Consider the following 22,199-nt stretch of genomic DNA (forward strand, 5'->3'; position numbering starts at 1 on the left):
TAGATGCACTCCCAATAAATACATTCAGAAGCGAATCCTCAAGGCACATTTATCTGCATTTTGTCGGTTCTTTCAATAGCATGATCATCATTTATTTATTTTATCCTGCTCAAACCTGCCAATTGCAACATTTGCTTGGGCGCAGACATCAATTTCTAACATCCACCTTGGATTCAACTGTGCAATCTTTTTATTGTCAGTTTTCACTCATGAGCCCACCGTGATGGTCTGCCATCAGCACTTTTTCAAGGAAATTGTTAGGTAAACAGGTCTTGAAGTTAAGAGCCCCAGCAGAAGTCTGTGTCTTTTGCAATAAGAGCAGTATACAAGAATCAACGGTGACCATGCTGTTGAAAGAACTGACAAAATGCAGATAAATGTGCCTCGAGGATTCACTTCTGAATGGGTTCATTGGAATTGAACCCAACTGCTCTCAGCCAAGCGGTTAATGCGACAGAATATAAATCTGTCTGCGTGGGTTCGAAACCCGCCAAAGATGAAATTATCAAGTGATCACCAGAGTTAAAATCTGTTTCTCTTGGACCATGCAGGTTTGAAACCTGCCAATGATAAAATTCATTTTCTATGAAAACACACCTTGACATATGCTCATGGTCGGTTTGCTTTAAAGCCGCTGAGACTAGTGTTTAGCCAAGTGGTTGTCATAACAGAATCAAAATCTGTTTCTATTGGAGTGCAACAGGTTTGAAACCAGTTGAAACATCACATTTTTTTCTATAAAAAAATGCCTTGAATATTGAATCATAGACAGTATCTCAGAGACTCATCTTCATCAATCTTAGCTGAGTTGTCGCCAGAGTCAAAATCTGTTTCTCTTTGAACCGTGCAGGTTTGAAACCTGCTAATGATAATATTTTTATCCTATGAAATCACACCTTGACATTTCCTAGTGAAGAGTTTTCTCAAAAACTCATCTTAAATGATCTTAGCCATGTTATTGCCATAACAGATTCAAAATCTGAGAAATGCATCATTTGACTGATTGCAAACCTGTAGGCTTTGATTGAAACATATTTTGAATCTATTGTGGCAATGATATGGAAAAGAGCATTTATGATGGGTTTTGAAGAAAACTATCCACGGGGAAATATCAGGGTTTAATTTCATAGAATAAAAATATCGTCATCGGCAGGTTTCAAATCTGCAAAGTTCAAGAGACACAGATTTTAACTCTGGCGACAACTTGACTAAGACCAATGAAGATCAATGTCTGAGATACCGTCTATGAGCCAACATTCAAGACACGTTCTCATAGAAAAAATGTGACATTCAACAGGTTTTAAACCTGCCACATTCCAATCGAAACAGATTTTGATTCTGTTGCGACAACCACTTGGCTAAAGACAACTTTGATCAGCTTGCAAGCTGACCGACCATGAGCATATTTCAAGGTGCATTTTTATAGAAAACAAATGTTGCAACTGGCAGGTTTCAAACCTGCATGGTCCAAGAGAAACAGATTTTAACTCTGGTGATCACTCAACAATTTCATCTTTGGTGGGTTTTGAACCCACGCAGACAGATTTATATTCTGTCATATTAACTGCTTGGCTAAGAACAGTTAGATGCACCTCCAATGGACCCATTCACAAGTGAATCCTCAAGGCATATTTATCTGCATTTTGTCAGTTCTTTCAATAATATGGTCACCGCAATTGATTCTTTTTTTCTACTCTTATCGCAAAAGACATCAGACTTCTCCTGGGCCTCTACTTCAAGACCTGTTTATCCAGCAATTGCTCAAAAAAAGTGCTGATGGCAGACCACCACAGTGGGCCAATGATGTTCGTGATATCTTGGGATTAACAACCGGGTCACGAGTGACAACTAACAACGGAAGGATCGCATATGGTTGAGCTCAAGGGTGATGTTAGAAATTAATGTTAGAACTGACAAAATGCAGGATAAATGTACCTTGAGGATTCACTTCTGAATGGATTAAATGGGAGTGCATCTAACTGGTCTTAGCCAAGCAGTTAATATGACAGAATCCAAATCTGTCTGTGACAGGTTCAAAACCTGTCAAAGATGAAATTGCAAGTGATCATCAGAGTCAAAATCTGTTTCTCTTGGACTGCGCAGGTTTGAAACCTGCCAATGATAACATTTTTATTTTATGAAATCACATCCTGTCCCATACCAAGCACTGCATTTCTGTGCGCGTCCTACATTATACGTCCATCTGTTGTCCAATTCAACACTGCTGGTATATTTATATTTTCATCATTTTATTTTCATGTCATGCTGAAGGATACTCCCAGCTACAGACCACAATGTATAGATGCAACAGAAGCATTCTCGCTACATTCTGCTGCAAAACTAGTACAAAGCAGTCACACCTGGGTTGCATTGAAAAAGATAAAACTGACACGAATGACATCACTTTGATGAATACTTCAAAATGTCTAACTGTCCCTATTTGCTTGCACTTGGGACTTGGGTCTCTGAGAATCTATACACTGCAAAATATTTTGCAAGCAGGTTTTGAACCTGCATGGTTTGAAAGAAACTGATTTTGACTCTGTTGCAACATCTACTTGGCTAAGACCAGTGATATGAAGCTCTCAGGAACGTACACATGGGTCGATGTCAAGGTGTGTTCTAACAGGGAAAAAAACAAACATATATAAATCATGAGGAAATGTCAAGGTGCGATTTCATGGAATAAAAATGTTATCATTGGCAGGTTTTAAACCCGCACATTCCAAGAGAAACAGATTTTGACTCTGGTGATCGCTTGACAATTTGATCTTTGGTGGGTTTTGAACCCACGCAGACAGATTTAGATTCTGTCATATCGACTGCTTGGCTAAGACCAGTGAGATGCACTTCCAATGAACTCATTCAGAAGTGAATCCTCGAGGCATGTTCATCTGCACTTTGTCAGTTCTTTCAATAGCATGGTCACTGTTGATTCTTTTATCCTTGATGCAAAGTGTCGGAGTTGGAGGAAGACGACGGCTAAACAATGTCATAACAGGTACGAGCGCAATGTGTCAGCGTTCGGTCGAGTCGCCTCGTCAAAAGGTTTCAAACAAATTTCTATTCTATTCCTACTTTTCCCGTATGATAAAATCTGCAGTACCTATGTCGAAGCATCTCAGTCCTTTACCTCGAGACTGAGATGTGAGCACCCATACCATCATTTACATTATGAGCTAACAAGTCCGTTTAGAATAACATTCTATCTAGGTACATACAAGAGTCCTTTACCTCGAGACTGAGATAATAACATTCTATCTAGCTCACTGTCCCCGTGCCCGTTAGCGTCAAGTCTCTACACAAAGTTCAATATATGACCAAAGTCTTGATGCAAACTCGGAATGATGAGTACAAGAGCAATTCAATTCTCTCCAAAGGTCTTGACTTTGTTGTTGAAGAAGAGCAGATTACACATCAAACTTTCAAGTTTGATCCTAATGCCAACCTGGGGAATGAGGAAGAATACACATCTGTCAAGGCTGAGATTCAAGGCAAAGATTCAAAAGAGCCATCTGGCCACTATTCACTTATGTATAAGGTTGAGGTGCACTGTATTTGAGACCTGCTCTTCTCTTGCTTTTTGAAAGTGTTGTATTGCAGTCTGTTTTCAATTCATCTGTTCAGCTGAGGGAAAACATTGCGAGTGACTGAACCAGATGCTTAGTCAAGCCTGGTTAGGCACACGATGATGTGCGGAGCGCAGTTAAGCGGAAGTGCTACTATGCATTGGCGCGCTGTAGAAACAACAATACCGAGAGGAACAAATGAAGCTCCAGACTGTATCTGTAAATGTTGTAAGGTCGTGCGTTGCCTAGTCTGCTATACCTGAGACGACAAGTGTGTTCGACCCTAAAGGGGAAGCGAGTGCAGCAAGGATCTGGTAGTAGGCGCTGAAGGCGCTACTGGTTTGCCAATGCGAAGCGCGAGAAAGCGCGCAGGTGTGCGTGAGGCGTGGGAAAGCGAAGGTATGCGCGAGGCACGGGAAGCGCGCGCGTGAGCGGAAACAAGTGAGAGTAAGTGTGAGTTTGCTTAAGTGGTGATATGATGCAAGACAAGAGATGTGAGTGTGAGGTGCCAAGGAATAGATTGCAACTATACTCTGCTAGGTAGTAAGTGGGTAAGTGGGAGGTCAAGTGGAAAGTTAGTTAGGTATGTAATGCTGGTGCTTAAGTATGGTGCCTAAGCGCTGTCATGTGGAGCCGAAGCGCTACCGAGTGAGGTATGTAAGGATATATGTTAGTAAGGGTTCATGATAAAAATAGAGGTGGAATGATACACAGATAAGAGAAATGGGAATATACGCACTAGAGAACTTGGTGGACAGTGGATGGATGCTTCCGGATGGCTGGCGCTATAGGGCGCTCAAGCGCGGGAAAGCGCGCGCGGGTATACATCGTGAAGCGCGGGAAGTGTGCGCGCATGTTGCGCGTTGCGCGGGAAAGCTGCGCCTCATGTAGGAATAGCTGTAGGTAGCATACAGAGTGATGCTGCAAGTTCGTGCCACGTACTCCCTAGTGAATACTGCCATATCACACCATGAGAGGCATGAGTCTTTACATCTCCCAGGGACTTAAATTCTGAGTGTCCCCACTCAGCGCGCGTGTGGTGAGGATCTCGAGTGATGCAAGTGCGATGCATGTACGATGCTTGGGTTGTTGGGCAATGAATGTGCGAGTGCATGAATATATCACATGGTATGCGTGAGGCACGGGAAGTTGCACGCGCATTGTGCGGTGCGCAGGAATGTGCGCGCGTTAGGCACGAGGGCGCAGGAATGTGCGCGCATTAGGCGCAGAGGTGCAGGAATGAAGCATAGCATGGTGAATTGCGAGGGTGACTCTGATGTGAATAATGCGCCATGGGCGTGAGGCGATGATGCAAGAGTGATCTAGATGTGGCGCGCGAAGCGTGGGAAGGTGCGCGCGCACAAGGCGCGAGAAGGCGCGTGAGTGTCACCTGTGTTGTATTCTGTGGGGACACAAGGTGCTGTCACGCAATGATCTCAGAGTCCAATATGCGTGCGTGGGCATGGTGCGAAGTGGCGCGGTCCAAGAGCGATCCAATCCATGTCCAAACCAAGTCCTGCTAGGCGCGCTAAATATTAGGTGCTAAAGGTTTGAACAGCATGAGTAAAACTATATGTGAAAATGCGAAGGAAAAACAGTAAACTTTGCGGATGTCCTATCCGACTTGTCTTCTTCGTGCTGCTGCCAACATCTACACCTTCCTATGAGCAAGGCGCAGGAAGCGTGCGTGCGCGCGCATGAGGCGCATTGGCGCAGGAAGATTGCGCGCATATGGGCGCGTTCTAAGGTAAAAAGAGCATGGTGCCGTGTCATGCGTAAGAAGAGAAAATAATATCCTATTGAGCTAGGCGGGCACAATCTAAGGTTTTTTTGTTGTTTTTCTTCTATGTTCTTCTAGGTGATTCCTATATGCATATATATCAGTGTGTTATTAGTCCTTTGGACGGTGTTATAATGAGAGAAAATAAAAATGAAAGAGCGCTGGACGAAACCCAGGGTAAAACGAACGGTATCCTATGAAACAGCATTGTTATGTGTTTTTCATTGATGCGCAGCTGAAGCGCTCGAAGCGCGTGGTGTATGTGGCATAGGCGAGGGTCAGAAGGCGCAAGGCTGGCGCGCTTGGGGTGCTTGGTTCCTCCTCCTTGAGCGCGTGCGAGTGCGCATGACTAGCGCACTTTGCGTCTCTTGCGAGCTGACGCTTTACCCAAGGTAGGGTTGGAATGTGCAAGGCTGGCGCACTTGGGGTGCTTGGTTCCTCTTCATCAAGCCTCTTTGATTGCGCCTCCAAGGGGGGCTAGTAACCGGCAGAATGAATTCCTGCACAACGCGCTGCAGGTTGAAGGCGCGCCAATTGGAGGCGCTGCAAGGGGTGTAGAAGTGCTCTACAAGCTGATAGGATGCGCCTGATGTGCGCGCCTTGGGGCGATTTCGCGTGAATTTGATTATATTGGCCAAACATGCGAGGAACGGCCAGTTCTCTGCAAATGCATTAGCGAGAGACGTATATAGTGTGGAATTAGGCGCAAATGTTGCGCAAATGGGCTGTAAGGGTGGTTCATCAAGGCGCAATAGGCGCATAGGTGAAAGAGAATAGTGCATGTCAGGGTGTGCAGGAACGAAATTGACATGGTAAGCAAAAACATGAAGAATGCAAATAAATGTGGAAAGTGCGAAGTTGAAGATGATGATGGGGAAGTTAGGCGCATATGTATGTGTCAGGCGCGCGCCTAAGTCGCGCCTGGATGGCTGATTGGAATATATTTTGTGTTGAATGACAGAAATGTGATTTAAAAGGGGAGAAACGATAGAAATGTGATAGTGTGGAAACTCTGCTAAAATGATGAATGCACGAGGCGCGCGATCATGGCGCATGAACAAGGGGCGGTGCGAAGATGAAATTAAAGAGTTTGGAATTGTCATATAGCTCCTTAAGAGCTTTAAACATGAAAAAGACAAAAAGCGCGAAATGAGACGAGGGTAAATATACAATGCCTCTAGGCGCGCGCTTTGCGCGTCCTCAGGCGCAATATGGTGCGCCTGAGTCACCCCAGGGTCGCCTGAGACATGTTCTGCTTGGTGGTTGGGCAGCGTGATACATGGATGCTTTACTGGCAAGCGATAGTCACTAGAAGCAAAAAGCGCGACGTGCGCGTGATCGTTAGTGACAGATTGAATTACCAGAGACAAACTCTGGTTGATGCGAGGTGTAACTTGAGCCTCTGATGCAGTAGAAGGCTCCTCTATAGGCGCGCTAAGGCGCAATAGATTTTTAGGGTCATCCCTGACCTCTGGTGATGCGAGTGGCGATGGTGGTGATGGTGATGGTGTGGTTGGCGAGGTTTCTTCCTTAAGCGATGCGATAGGCGAGCGTGTTTCAAGCGATGGCGTAATAACTTCCATGATGGGCGCGTTATTGTGCAATAGATGTTTAGAGTCATCCCTAACTTTGGGCGATGTGATGGCAATGGGCGAGTGTGTTTCTAGCGGTGCGTTAATGTGCAATAGATGTTTAGAGTCATCCCTGACTATAGGCGATGCGATTGATGCTGGCGTGGGCAGCAAATGAGAATTGTCAGCGTGCAAAACAGGTGATGAAAGAGATGATGATGAGGGCAGAGAGGCGCCTGCAGTGCGCTTCTTTCGCGAGCGCATGCTCAAGTTCATGATCTAAAGCGATGCAGTCTAGTATAGCTTTGTGTGCTGGCGCAGTTGATGGTTCAGGTGCGTGTGAATCGCGCGAAGGCGCGGGAAAGGCGCGAGAATAGGAACTGGTGGCCTTTTGTCAAGTACAATATCTGAGGGTGTGCGATAGAAGAGTCCAGCTGTCACACTAGCGCTAGTGGTCGTATCCTGAGTTGCGCGGCTCGCGTGGTATTGATCTTTGTGCTTAGTTACCATGGCTTGCACCGGTGCTTGCACTGGCGCAGTCGCTGTAACTAAGTTCGCAATTGGCACTACCACGGGCGCGCTAACTGGCGCGCTTGGCGCAGGAAAAGCGCACGCAGGTAATAGGAACTGTGCAGCTGCAAAGACGTCCATAAATGGATATGGGTCGTGTGGATAGTGGTCGGGGAACTTGATCATAAGGCGCAGGTGAATTTGTGCCTGTGCATCTCTGGGGATTCCTTCCATGAATAAGCAGTCACGTTCAGCCTTTCCAATACGGTCTTCATCCATAAGTGGCTGCATAACCTTCCTAAATGCACACAAGTAATTGCTTAGTTCTGTGCAAGAGGGCATCAGTTTGTTAGTGTATTCACGCGCGATGGCGCATAGATCCACGAGCGCGTAGCGCCTCTTTCCATCCCATCCAGGATACATTACCTTAACTTCTGCCATGAATGTGTCATAATCATCTACTGCCGCTTCAGGCATGCCTCCCCATAGTTCTCGATCATCACGTTCAAGGTAGCGAATAATACCTTTGATGCAGTCGAGCCCTTGGAGTCCTGCTTCATCAGCGAGCTGCTCATATGCGTCAATGAAATCAGCGAGGTTGTCTGTAGTGCCGTCGAATTTGGGCACGTTTGTCGTGCCACGGATGGGCATTCTATAAGGCATTGAAGCGTGGGAAAGGCGCGCGCGAGGCGCGAGAATGCGCAACTAGAAATGGTTAGCTTGTGAAAATGCAAAGAGATTGACCTATATGCGCTAAATGGCGCTAAGTGCGAAAGTGCATAGAACTAGATCTTGCTGACTGTTCCCCTCGCGGTGGGCTCCAGTTGTAGAAACAACAATACCGAGAGGAACAAATGAAAGATGGATCCAAACTGATATATTTGTGTTGTGGTCTTTGCACTGCCTAGTCTGCTATACTTGCCTGACAAGTGTGTTCGACCCAGGGGTCTGCAGTCTGGGAATAGTCTTGGGGGTAAGTGAGTGATGTGAGATCAATAGTCCGAGCACGGGAAACAATGTCCGAAGGTATATTTACGATGTCTGATGCAAAAGTGTCGGGTTTGTCGGGTCGGGTAATCGGATTCGGGTTGGGTATGCGGAAACTAATAGTGACGCGTTATGTGGGCGTCGGAAAAGCGAGCGGTATGCGTGATGACAATGATGATTGATACGGATAATGAAAGAGCGATGATATTCGCAATATCAACTAAGAACTACAAAATATCGGGTTTGACCACTAAGCGTCGGGGAACTGCTCCCCTCTACTTGGATAATGAATAATGCTTGAGGTCAGTCCAATATATATGTAAGTACGTAGAAATGCGGAACCCGTAGGCGAAGGTAGCGGCCGATGATTTCAGATCCGAAGTACATGTAAATAAACATGAGGCTCTGCGGACTATGGGAAAACATGTAATAGCGCTTGCTACGACGTGAGTAATGTGCGAAATAATGAACTACGCACCTAGTGGGGCTTAGCAAGACAGGACAAGACACGGGAAGGACGAGTGCGCGGGAATTTGCATCGGCCGATGCGGCCTAAACGTCGGGTTAGCGGGTTAGTGTCGGATAACATTGGGAAGTGATTAGCATGTGACGGGTATTTGACGTGTACTGTAAAATAGCTCGATACGAGCCCAGCACCAGCTTGTGTCCTACAGCGCGCTAAGCAGATGTGAGGCGCGCATGCAGGTTGTTACGATAACATTTACTCCTATCATTTCTTTTCTTGTTACATACTAAACGGGCTGTCCGTACCTTTTTCTTATCTGCACGGGCTGTCCGCCCTATCTCTTATCTCTTATCCAAGCGGGCTGTCCGCCTTATCTCTCTTATCTTGATGACGCATTTACAAGCTCCGCTTGAACATTTCCTATATAGATTGTACTATGCACGATTGTATTCCTTACTTTAATCTACTGGGTTTTACCTGGAACATTCCTTCAACAAGGTCTCCAACCTTGTTGTCTAAGAACTACGATTCTAAGAGAGTCAGCGACACTCGTCTTAGCCTAGACCCTTGATCCTCTCATTCAAGAGAAGACCCTTGTCTATCAGGCTTATCGCCGATTGTCCATTCGGACTCTGATAGCTCGACCGATCCCAGTCGTAACAAAAGATTAAAGTCTTTATCACCTGAACCATTGCCATCTGCAACGTAACCAGCACCACGACTTCACTTACTCCTTTGATCGGAGCCTTGAACTTAGGGGCACTACCAACCTTCCCCCCATTGAACAACATGACTACGAAAGCCAAAGATATAGAACTAAAGATCGGCTCTCCTCCGGAATTCGATGGAGACAGAGAAGAATCCAAGAGATTCATGATGAAATGCCACGCATACCTCGACATCAATGATAAGGTATACGATGAAGATAAGAAGAAGATCATCCTTGTATTGTCCTATATGACAAAAGGAAACGCAGCAGCCTGGGCCGAAGACTTCATGGAAGCAGCCCTAGACCCCAAGAGGAAAGACACCTCTGGACAACAGATCGGTTACGGAACATGGGCCACATTCAAAAAGGACTTCAACGAAGCCTTTAAACCCATGGATCCCGCCGGAACCGCTATGATGAAGATCCGAGGATTAGAAATGAGAGGAGACCTCCACACCTACATTTCCAACTATCGACTCCTCGCACATAGGGCAGGAATGTCCGAACAAGCCCCCCTTATCGAATTCTTTAGACAAGGTTTAGATTACGGGCTTCAAGACAGTCTTCACCGTACCGGTGAAAGTCTTGATGATTTTGACACCGTGGTCAATACCTGTATCAATCTTGATAATGCCTTCCAAAGGTTAAAAGCCATCAAGAAACGAGAAAGGCCCAACCAACAGAAGAAGAAGAACTTCGGAAACAGACACTATGTTCCTAGAAGAAGTGACGACATGGAGGTCGATTGCATAAGCTGTCTATCTGACGCAGAGTTAAAGAAACATCTCAAGGAAGGAAGATGCTTCAAGTGTCACCAAGTAGGACATCGTGCCAACGACACCTCCTTCCACCCAAGAGAGAGAGACCAAATCAGGAGAAACAAGGAGGAGGAAAGTAGCGACAATGAAGTCGAAAGTTGCGCCTCCACCTCTAGGAAAACACCTATCAGAAGAAAGAAGGAAAAGGAGAACAAAGAGAGGGAAAGTACCTCTTCAAAGAGGAAAGCCCCGATCAGAAGGAAAACCACGAAGGTAGAAGAAGAAGAAGAAGAAGATGAGGAAGATAGTGATTTCACTGAAGTGGAACACCGCTTTGTGGAGTTGGATTTTTAAACGGGAAGTGTTAAGACCATGCACAAAGGGTAGGACTGATTCCGAGGGGCTTGGCTTCAGCTCGTGCGCTGCGCCCCTTACCCGAGTATGTGCCCTTAATTTCAGAATGATGTCCGAAGAAAGTCCAAGGACGTCCGAAGCACGGGAAAGTTTGGAAGGACTTTCCGGACGAGTGCAAGTAACTTCCGGACGAGTGCGGGAAAGTTCCGGAGGAACTTCCGGAAATTATGATGAGGTTTCGTCCTGATACGGATATGTGTAATGGCTACTTAGGACAAGTCCTAAGTAGAAGCAAACAGAGGAAAGGCTGCAAGGACAAAGTCCGAAGCAGAATAGGTCCGGAGGACCGCGGGAAAGTTTCGGACGAACGTCCGGAAACCTCGGAGGATCGGATGAGTGGATAAGCGGAGCTCTGGCCTAGGGAATTTCTCCCTAGGCCCGAGATGGATATTGACTAAGTCGATAGACTAGAACTGATGTGAGGACTTAGAGTGAGATCTAGTGCGAGGACTAATATGATATTCAGACTGAGGAACTACAGGACATATACAAGAGTTTATATACTAAGGAAATAACGGAAAGATCAGTAAGCAAGCGTCCGAGGCTATGTATGAAGCATAAGCAAAGTTATCAAGCGCGAGTCGGAAATGAAGCATAGGTTAACGGATCAGTAAGCGTACCGGTAGTGAGTATAACCGAGATACCGAGGACAAGGAATACCGAATAGAGGAATAGGCTGTGTCAACGTTATATGCACAGGAAATGAATTAGGAAGCTTATTGTATATCAGATCGGACCGGACCGGACCGGATTGGACCGGATGTCCGGACAAGAAGCGTGGATATACAGGATATGATATTAGGGCAATAGGACAAAGGATGAATGATGCAGGCTAGCTGCGGAGGTATGGAGGTGTGATGTACGGAGGTAAAGGGATCTGGACATGGATGCGTGGATGTGGATGTGCAGAGGTGCAGGGATCCGGATGGGTAGAGGACTGGAGACATGGATAGGGCATCCGAAGGTCCGGATGAGGCGTGGGAATATTGTTGGATGTAGGTCCGGAATACAGGATATGACAGGAAGACTGCCTCGACGTCAGTACTTCCTACCCCTGTACGACTAATACGATCCATTGGAAATAGAAATGAGTTGAGAATCCCCGCATCAATCTTTTCCAACAAATGTATGAAAACTGTCGAAACCTCTATGGTCATTGATTCCGGAGCGTCCGGAACCTTCATAAGCAGTGCCTTCTGCAAGAAACACAAGATACGAACACATAAACTCTCCCGATCATTTCCCGTCGTAACCGCAGATGGATCGGAAGCCCAAGGAGGTCTTATTTCTCACTACTGCATCCTGACCGTTAAAATCGACCAAAGAATGATGATTGGGAAATTCAATGTAGCGACACTTGCTAAACAAGATAAAATCCTCTTGGGATTTCCTTGGCTCGCTGCGTCAAAACCTTTGATCGATTGGGAACAAAAGACTGTATCCCTACCATCCACGAAGAGATCCCGCGCAATAGAAAAGAGAATGGACCAAGAAAGAAAGAAAAGAAATCTTCCCCCGCTCTTCCGCAAGAAAATTTCTGTCCAGAAGGAAACATCTCGAATCTGGACAAACTCCAAACTAAAGAAGCCGGTACAGGTGAAGGTGGCAACTAATGAAACCGCCCTCCCCTATACCGCTTCTATAGAAGAGGTTGTAGATGAAGAAACCCCCAATTACGACACCAAAGAAGATGTATGGTCCGATAACTTCCAACCCGCCGTCAACGACCCGCTCGCCTACAAACTAGCGGATGACGAAGTACTCGTTGAATATGCCACTGACGGCTCAACAGTGCGAATAATTGAAGACCTATCTTTCAATACTCCGTTAACTCGTGACGGAACGTCGAAAAGAGAACAAAATTTTGGAAAGACGAGTAACAAAGCCCAAGAATTTGCCATCGCTGGAGAAATAGCAGAGCAGAACAAAACCTTCGAAGAATTAGTCCCCACCTTCCTCCATCAGTATGCCGACGTCTTCGCCAAAGACGGACTCAATAAAGTACCCCCCGAAAGACCAGGAGTAGATCACCGTATCGATCTAAAGCCTGGATTCGTACCAAAAACATCCAAAATCTATCCATTATCCGGAAAGGAACGTGAAGCGGTCAAAACCTTCATTGAAGAAAACACTAAAAAAGGGTTTATTGTCCCCTCAAAATCACCTCAAGCCAGCGGATTTTTCTTCGTAGGAAAGAAAAGCGGAGAGTTACGACCCTGCCAGGATTATCAATATCTTAATGACTGGACGATCTGAAACCAGTACCCTCTTCCCCTGCCAAAATCCTTGATTGAACGACTCTATGATGCCAAATATTTCACTAAAATTGACATTAGATCAGGATATAATAATGTCCGCATCCACCCTCAGGATCGGTGGAAGGCCGCGTTTACCACTGAAGAAGGGTTATTCGAACCTACAGTTATGTTCTTTGGACTAACCAACTCTCCTGCAATGTTCCAAGCCTTCATGGGAAAACTCTATCAGCAAGAGATAAATGAAGGATGGCTAGTCATCTACATGGACGACCTCTTAATTTTCTCTAAAGACCTGGACGAACATCGAAAACAGACGAAACGAGTACTCAACACGTTACGGAAAGAGAAATTATTTGTCAAACCTGAGAAGTGTACCTTCGACGCAGAAGAAGTGGAATATCTAGGGATGATAATTCGGCCAGGAGAAGTAGGGATGGAACCAGCCAAGGTCGATGGAATAAAACACTGGCCAAAACCGGAGAACCTAAAAGATACACGATCTTTCCTCGGATTTTGCAATTTCTATAGATCATTCATCTCTCATTATTCCGACATCACACGACCTCTGATCGACCTAACAAAGAAGGATCACCCCTTTCAATGGACCATTGAATGCCAAAACTCCTTCGATCGGTTGAAAGGAGCCTTCTTATCCCAACCAGTATTATGAAACCCCGACCCAAACAGACAGTTTGCCATTGCAACGGACGCCTCTCTCGCCGCAACAGGCGCAGTCCTTCTCCAAACTGACGAAAATGGGATGTATCACCCATGCGGGTATCTATCCCAATCATTCAATTCTGCAGAATGAAACTACGAAATCTTCGACAGAGAATTATTGGCGGTCATCAGAGCACTCTCTGAATGGTGCCACTATCTAGAAGGAAACCCTCATCCGGTGATTGTATTCACCGACCACATGAACCTTCTCTACTTCCGAATTGCACAAAAGCTGTCTAGACGACAGGCACGTTGGCAGCTGACCTTGTCAAATTTCAATTTAGAGCTCCATCACGTCGCAGGAACTAAGCTCGTTGCCCCCGACGCTCTCTCAAGGCGACCAGATCACTCATTAGGAAAGAATGATAACAAGGATAAAATCCTTCTACCAGATTCCATGTTTGTACGATTGATTGACGAGAACCTCTCTAAATCCATCGCCATTGACTCCGCCGAAGATACCATCGTCCAAATAGCTACAGACGCATTGGATGGAATCTGTCTTCCGCCCATGAAGTCGGCGTTATCTGATTGGACGCTCCATGGAGGAATCCTGTTTTATAAAAACAGGGCCTATGTCCCACCCTCTCAACGGCCAGATGTCTTATTCAAGCATCATGACCATCCCACCGCCGGGCATCCGGGATGATTTAAAACAGAAGAGTTAATTAAGAGGGATTATTGGTGGCCAGCCATGGGCACTTACATTCGGAAATACGTCGACGGTTGCGCATTGTGCCAACAAATGAAGGTGGACACCCATCCTACGACTCCTCCATTATGCCCGATCCCCTCCTCCGCCACTCGACCCTTCTCTCAGGTCTCTGTGGACCTCATCACCGACCTCCCTGAATCCAGCGGCTTCAATTCTGTTATGGTTGTGGTCAACCACGGGCTTACGAAGGGGGCAATTATTTCACCTTGTAACAAGAACATCACCTCAGAAGGTGTGGCAAAGTTGTTCATTAAGAACATTTTCAAAAGATTCGGCCTCCATGATAAAGTCATCTCCGACCGCGGACCCCAATTTATCTCGAAATTCTCCAAAGAATTAGCCAGACTCCTTGGATATCAAATCGCAGCCTCCACCGCATATCACCCCCAGACTGATGGACAGACTGAATGCCTTAACCAGGAACTCGAAACCTACTTGCGAATCTATTGCAGAAATAACCCCCTAGAATGGTCGCAACACCTCCCCCTTGCCGAATTCGTCCACAATCACAGGAAACACGACGCAAGAAACACGTCCCCTTTCTTCCTAATGATGGGTTATGAACCAAGGGGGATTCCCCACGTCCTAGCTATATCAGACGTCCCCGCAGCAGAAGAAAGACTCAGGAACCTCCAGAAGACTCGCGAAGAAGCAATCGCCTGTCACAACATAGCCATGCAATGAATGGCAGAAAGATCTCGAAGGAAGAAGTACCAACCGTGGAAGATAGGAGATAAGGTATGGTTAAACGCCACCAATCTCCTCACCTCCCTACCATCCAGGAAACTTGTGCCCAAGAGGCACGGACCATTCATAATCACAGCAGTCTTATCTCCCATCACGTTCACCCTGAAACTCCCCAAACAATGGAAAGTTCATCCCACGTTCCATGCTTCGGAACTATCGTCCTATCGCGAAACAGAGATACACGGACCGAACTATACCGAACCACCGCCCGATATAGTCAATGGCGAAGAAGAATACGAAGTCGAAGCTATTCTTGGCCACAAGGGAACGGGAAAACGAAGACGCTATCTCGTATCTTGGACCGGCTATTCTTCCGGTAGCAACGAATGGATACCCGAAGAGAATTTGCGGAGTTCGAAAGATCTCCTTGCGACATATAAAGGAAGACACAAGCTGAACTGAACAAATCATTCCCTCAGACAAAACACAAACATCTCTTCAGTAACATGACTCCTCCCCAGACACCATCGCCCACCGAATCAAACATCTCCCACGTCTCTCTCAGAGACACGTCCTACAAACAGAACATCATCAACGTCGACGACGACGCTATTGTCGAAACCACCCTATTATCGCTCGCCCACGCAGAAGAACTTGAAAGACAACTCGCCAAAGAACCTGCAGTTGTAGCAGCCCCCATATTCTCCCAAATCCATGTCATACACGCCACCGCCGCCCTTGAGCTCCGACTCAAAGAAATCGAAAACGACGCCCTCAGACTCACATGTCAACACATCCAGAGATGCATTCGCAGTCTTGAGATTCAGCTTCTTCCTGCTGCTTTTAGTACTGTCTGCAAAACAGTTATACGAACTGTTGCAGAACGGAACACGACCGAGGTCGGTTGCCCGCCAAGCGCTCCTGTTAGTGCTCCCTCCAGCAGCGTACCTGCTGCAGATATACCTAGAGAAGAACCTCAGCCGGCTGAGCAACCAGCACGGGCTGAAGAAGTATTACCCATCCCCGAGCCCGCCACCATCTACAAACGAAAGACCCGTAAGGGAACCGTCGTACATGGAGTGATGAAGACCAGAGCTTCTAAAGGAAAGAAGCGCGAGGTCATTGACCTCACCGAATCCCCCGACGTCATCACAGTAAAACAACCGCAGTTCTCCCCAGACAACTTTGTATGCCGCGTCTGTAAGAAGCTTGGGCATCACCACAAGAACTGTCCCAAATACTACTGTCGTATATGCCAGGCCCATGCGCCTGGTCACTTCTCTATCTACTGCCCCTATGCTCCAAAGAAGGAGCAATTTCCGTTGGTTTATACCGACGATGGCTTCTACGAGGCCTTGGCAACCTGGGAAGCAGGAAAGGACGAAGAACTCCTCGCTGAGTTGGACAGCGTGAACGCCGCATATAATGCTGCTCATCAAGACCAGGAATTAGAGTTCCAAAACGCCGACGCAGACGTCATCTACTACGCCCACATGGACAAGTACGTCAGTCAGGACGATTAACGTCGAAGTCGGTGACTTCGACCATAGTAATGGGGTAATGTTACGATAACATTTACTCCTATCATTTCTTTTCTTGTTACATACTAAACGGGCTGTCCGTACCTTTTTCTTATCTGCACGGGCTGTCCGCCCTATCTCTTATCTCTTATCCAAGCGGGCTGTCCGCCTTATCTCTCTTATCTTGATGACGCATTTACAAGCTCCGCTTGAACATTTCCTATATAGATTGTACTATGCACGATTGTATTCCTTACTTTAATCTACTGGGTTTTACCTGGAACATTCCTTCAACAAGGTCTCCAACCTTGTTGTCTAAGAACTACGATTCTAAGAGAGTCAGCGACACTCGTCTTAGCCTAGACCCTTGATCCTCTCATTCAAGAGAAGACCCTTGTCTATCAGGCTTATCGCCGATTGTCCATTCGGACTCTGATAGCTCGACCGATCCCAGTCGTAACACAGGTGGTTGGAGCACAGCGACTCTAGATGAGTTGAAGGGGGACCTAATAGGGGCTAAAAAGTGCATACCACAAGGGACTACTTCAAAGGTAAACCTATAGGGAGAGGTATACAGTACGAGGGAAGTAATGTAGTAGTAGTCCCAAGTATAGTCAACTTATACTGTCTAGTGCACAGGAAAGTGCAGGTTCAGGTTTGCACAGGAGTTAATTGTTGGACAAATGATGAACAAGGATAGGGAAACTGATAGTGCTCTATACTCCTTGATGCATATATAAAAATAGGCTCATTCCTGCCCAGCGCAGTTCTGAGCGTCACAGCAAGATGATGGTGGTTAATTTGTCAAGAGAGAAAAACATACATGAACTATGTAAGTAATGTTAAGCGCTAAAGCGAACTGAGAAGCTTCACAGAAATAGAATAGAAATATGCACCGATGAACTGAATGGATGGACAAAGGATGAGCATGACTCTGTTATGACAGTCACATGGCTAAACACAACTTTGATCAGCTTGCAAGCAAAGCGACCATGAGCAAATTTCAAGGTGTGTTTTCATAGAAAAAAAATGAATTTTATCATTGGCAGGTTTCAAACCTGCGCAGTCCAAGAGAAACAGATTTTGACTCTGGCGGTCACTTGACAATTTAATCTTTAGCGGGTTTTGAACCCACATGGACAGATTTAGATTCTGTTGTATTAACTGCTCGGCTAAGACTAGTTGAATGCACTTCCAATGAACTCATTCAAAAGTGAATCCTCAAGGCACAATCTCAGCCTTGATATATTTGTATATTTCCTCATTCCCCAGGTCATTAGGATGAAACTTGCAAGTTTGATGTGTAATCTGCTCTTCTTCTTCTTCTTCTTCAACAGAGTCAAGACCTTCAGAAAGAATTAAATTGTTCTTATGCTTATCCTTCCGAGTTTTTATCGAGATTTTGGTCATATATTGAACTCTGTGTCAAAAATACTCGCATTCACCCAGCAAAAAAGGATGCATGAAACCAACAGCAATGTCAATCAAGCTTGAGATCATCAGTGTTTGCTTGCTATACATTCGTGTGGAAATGTGAAGGTGTGATTTGATTATTCATATAATAAAAATAAAAATGCTATTGTCAAGGTGTGTTTTTATAGAAAATAAAATTCATCATCGGCAGGTTTCAAACCCGCACAGTCCAAGAGAAACAGATTTTGACTCTGGTGATCACTTGACAATTTTATCTTTAGCAGGTTTTGAACCCACACAGACAGATTTAGATTCTGTTGTATTGACTGCTTGGCTAAGACTAGTGAGATGCACTTCCAATAAACTCATTCTTTACAACTGGGTCATGAGTGACAACTGACAATGGAAGGATCACATATGATTGGACTTAAGGGGGATGTTGGAAATTAATATTAGAACTGACAAAATGCAGATAAATGTACCTTGAGTATTCACTTCTGAATGGCCACATTTGGAGTGCATCTAACTGGTCTTAGCCAAGCAGTTGATAAGACAGAATCCAAATCTGTCTGTGTGGGTTCAAAACCTGCTTAAGATGAAATTGCAAGTGATTATCAGAGTCAAAATCTGTTTCTCTTGGACTGCGCAGATTTGAAACCTGCCAATAACACTATTTTTGTTTTATGACATCACACCACCAGCAAGATGGTGCTCTCAGGAAAGCACACATGAGTCCATGTCGAGGTGTGTTTGAACAGGAAAAAAACAAAAACAAAAACATATGTATATCATTCATGAGGAAATGTCAAAGTGTGATTTCATGAAATAAGACTAAGACCAATGAATATCAGCATCTGGGATGCTGTCTATGAGCAAATATTCAAGGCATGTTCTAATAGAACAAAAAAATGCGAGATTCAACAGGTTTCAAACCTGTTGCACTTCAATGGAAACAGATTTTGATTCTGTTATGACAACCACTTGGCTAAACACAACTCTGACGAGCTTGTAAGCAAACTGACCATGAGCATATGTCAAGGTGCATTTTTATAGAAAATGAAAAAAATTATCCTTGGCAGGTTTTAAACCTGCACAGTCCAAGAGAAACAGATTTTGACTCTGGCGATCACTTGACAATTTAATCTTTGGCAGGTTTTGAACCCACACAGACAGATTTAGATTCTGTTGTATCGACTGCTTGAAGACAGTGACCATGCTATTAAAAGAGCTGACAAAATGCAGATAAATGTACCTTGAGGACTCGCTTCTGAATGGGTTCATTGGAAGTGAATCTAACTGGTCTTAGCCAAGCAGTTGATACAACAGAATTCAAATCTGTCTGCGTGGGTTCAAAACCTGCTAAAGATAAAATTGTCAAGTGATCACCAGAGTCAAAATCTGTTTCTCTTGGACTGCGCAGGTTCAAAACATGCCAATGATAACATTTTTTATTTTATGAAATGATGATGATGGGTATTTCAGATAAGGAGAGTGGTAATATTCACAATGTCAAAGAAGAACTATGAAATATTGGATTTGACTCCTATGTGTCAGGAAATGGCTCCCTACTACTTGGATGATGGATGATACTGTGGAGAGTCCAATATTTATGTAGATATGTAGAAATCCAGAATACATAGGTGAAAGCAGTAGTGAAATATTTCAGATCTGAAGTACATGTAAAAAGACATGTGGCACTGTGGATGATGGGAAAAAATGTAATAGTGGTGGCTACGACATGAGTAATGTGCAAAATAATCAACTATGCACCTAGTGGGGCTAGCAAGATGGGATGGGACATAGGGAGGACAAGTGCACAATATTTGGTTGGCCAATGCGGCCAAAACATCAGGTCCGCCAGTCAAAGTGTTGGGTCCACTATGGGCTATGGAGACTGTCAGAATATAATTGGGAAGTGATTGGTGTGTGACATGCATTTGACATATATTATGAAATAGCTGAATACGAGTCCAGTGCTAGGCTAAGTCCTACATCATCTTAGTCAAGGAGTTGATGCACCAGAATCTAAATCTGTCTGTGTGGGTTCAAAACCTGCTAAAGATGAATTTGCCAAGTGACCATCAAAGTCAAAATCTGTTGCTCTTGGACTGTGCAGGTTTGAAACCTACCAATGATAAAATTCATTTTCTATGATTTACACACCTTGAAATATGCTCATGGTTGGTTGGCTGGCAGGCTGATCACAGTTGTGTTTAGACAAGTGGCTGTCATCAAAGAATCAAAATCTGTTTCCATTAGAGTGCAATGATTTTGAAATTTGTTGGATGTAACATTTTTCCCATAAGAATGTAAGGATCACATGTCCTCTACGCCCTGACCATGACTTCAAAAGGAAATTGTAGAACCAATGTTTGCAAACCTCCATGTGACTCATTGATGCGAAGAAGCATCATGCTTTGCATCCAAGTCACGCAGATACATTCCTCTTCTTTTTCACTCTTTCATCATCATGTTGACTTGCACAAACCACTATACTTGTTACCTAGACAAAACCCTTGCTATAACCGACCCTCAGACCCTGTCCTTTGGTCAGGGACTGCTCCATTCTCACTTTGCCATACCGAAACCTGTCAAAACTGCTATGAAACTCTTGTTATTCTGTCCAAACCGAACTCTTTCTTACTGCCATTAATTCACTCTCTCGTACTTTCTCCCTTTTGCTCACACTAGTCACCTGTCAGGCTCAATGCCACTCCCTTCTGCATCTGTCACATCCTAATTGTTTTGGTCAAACTAACTGAGGACCCTTGCCATTGTGCACTTATATACAGCTCATGTACTTTTGTATTAGCAGCAAATCATATACCCAGACCCCCGCTCCAAGAACACCAGAAGGTCTCAAATGTATCAGTCTCAAAATGTCTCATCCACGTCATAACATTTGCGCTCATTTTATATCTAAAAACTCATCCTTGTTCACTTTCCCCTTTGAACTCAAACATTAGCCTTATAAGAATATGTCATGAATATTGGCTCACAGTGTTAAGAACGTGCTCAAGGGTCGGATCTGAAGGGCTTGGCTTCAACTCGTGCGCTGCGCCCCTTACCCGAGTACGTGCCCCTAACTTCCGAAGGCTAATGGACGATGTCCGGAGTCCGATGTCCGATGCACGGGAATTCCGGCGGATGTTCGGAAACAAGTGATAAGACTAATCCGGACGATGTCCGAACTAGAAAGGAAACAGCGGAGGACTACCAGAGGTAGAGGTGGAGGTGACAAGTCTATAGGAGTCAATCCTAAGACTAGTGGAGGACGACGAGAGGAGAAAATCAAGTCGGACGGAGGAGGGAATGAGCAGAGTCTAAGATAATATTCGAACTAAGGAGGTACAAAGATTCTACAGAGTTTATATACTACAGAGGACTTAACGGAGAATCAGTCAGCGCAGTCTGAAGCTATGCGAGGCTGTGGACGGAGAATATAGAAAAGTCAAACACTAGTCTATTGGAAAATAGTAAATGAAGACGGAGATGAAGACATACGAAAATAAAGCCGGAAATGAAACGAGGTACGGAAAATGAGGAAGTCTAACTCAAGAAGGAACATACAAAGGGATAAGGCACAGAAGATAGACTCGGGTCAGATCCGGATGTCAGGATGTCCAGAGATGAATGCATGATAGGTCCGGGTCTGGAACGCGGGATATGACACACAGACAGCATCTCAGACATTGAAGTTCATAAATCAACCACTTGGCTAAACACAACTCTGATGAGCTTGTAAGCATACCGACCATGAGCATATGTCAAGGTGTAGTTTCATAAAAAAAATTGAAATTTTATCATTGGTAGGTTTCAAACCTGCACAGTCCAAGAGAAACAGATTTTGACTCTGATAATCACTAGCAATTTCATCTTTAGCGGGTTTTGAACCACACAGACAGATTTGAAATAGATGTGGATTCTGTTGTAGCAACTGTTTGACTAACACCAGTTAGATGCATGTTTAAAGAAAACATTCAAAAGTGAATCTGCAAGGCAAGTGTACTGTTCCCTGTGACTCGCAATGTTTTCCCTCAGCTGAACAGATGAATTGAAAACAGACTGCAATACAACACTTTCAAAAAGCAAGAGAAGAGCAGGTCTCAAATACAGTGCACC

General features: G+C 44.9%; 1 pseudogene across 1 annotated transcript; it reads left to right on the forward strand.

Annotated features, from left to right (window-relative positions):
- The first annotated feature begins 430 nt into the window (after positions 1 to 430).
- Positions 431 to 499, forward strand: HD556DRAFT_t76 (annotated as a pseudogene). Its single transcript has one exon. The product of its transcript is annotated as a tRNA-OTHER (tRNA).
- Positions 500 to 22,199: the final 21,700 nt, after the last annotated feature.

This window comes from Suillus plorans (genome assembly GCF_016647745.1).
Source record: "Suillus plorans strain S12 chromosome Unknown HD556scaffold_41, whole genome shotgun sequence".
Taxonomy (NCBI): Eukaryota; Fungi; Basidiomycota; class Agaricomycetes; order Boletales; family Suillaceae; genus Suillus; species Suillus plorans.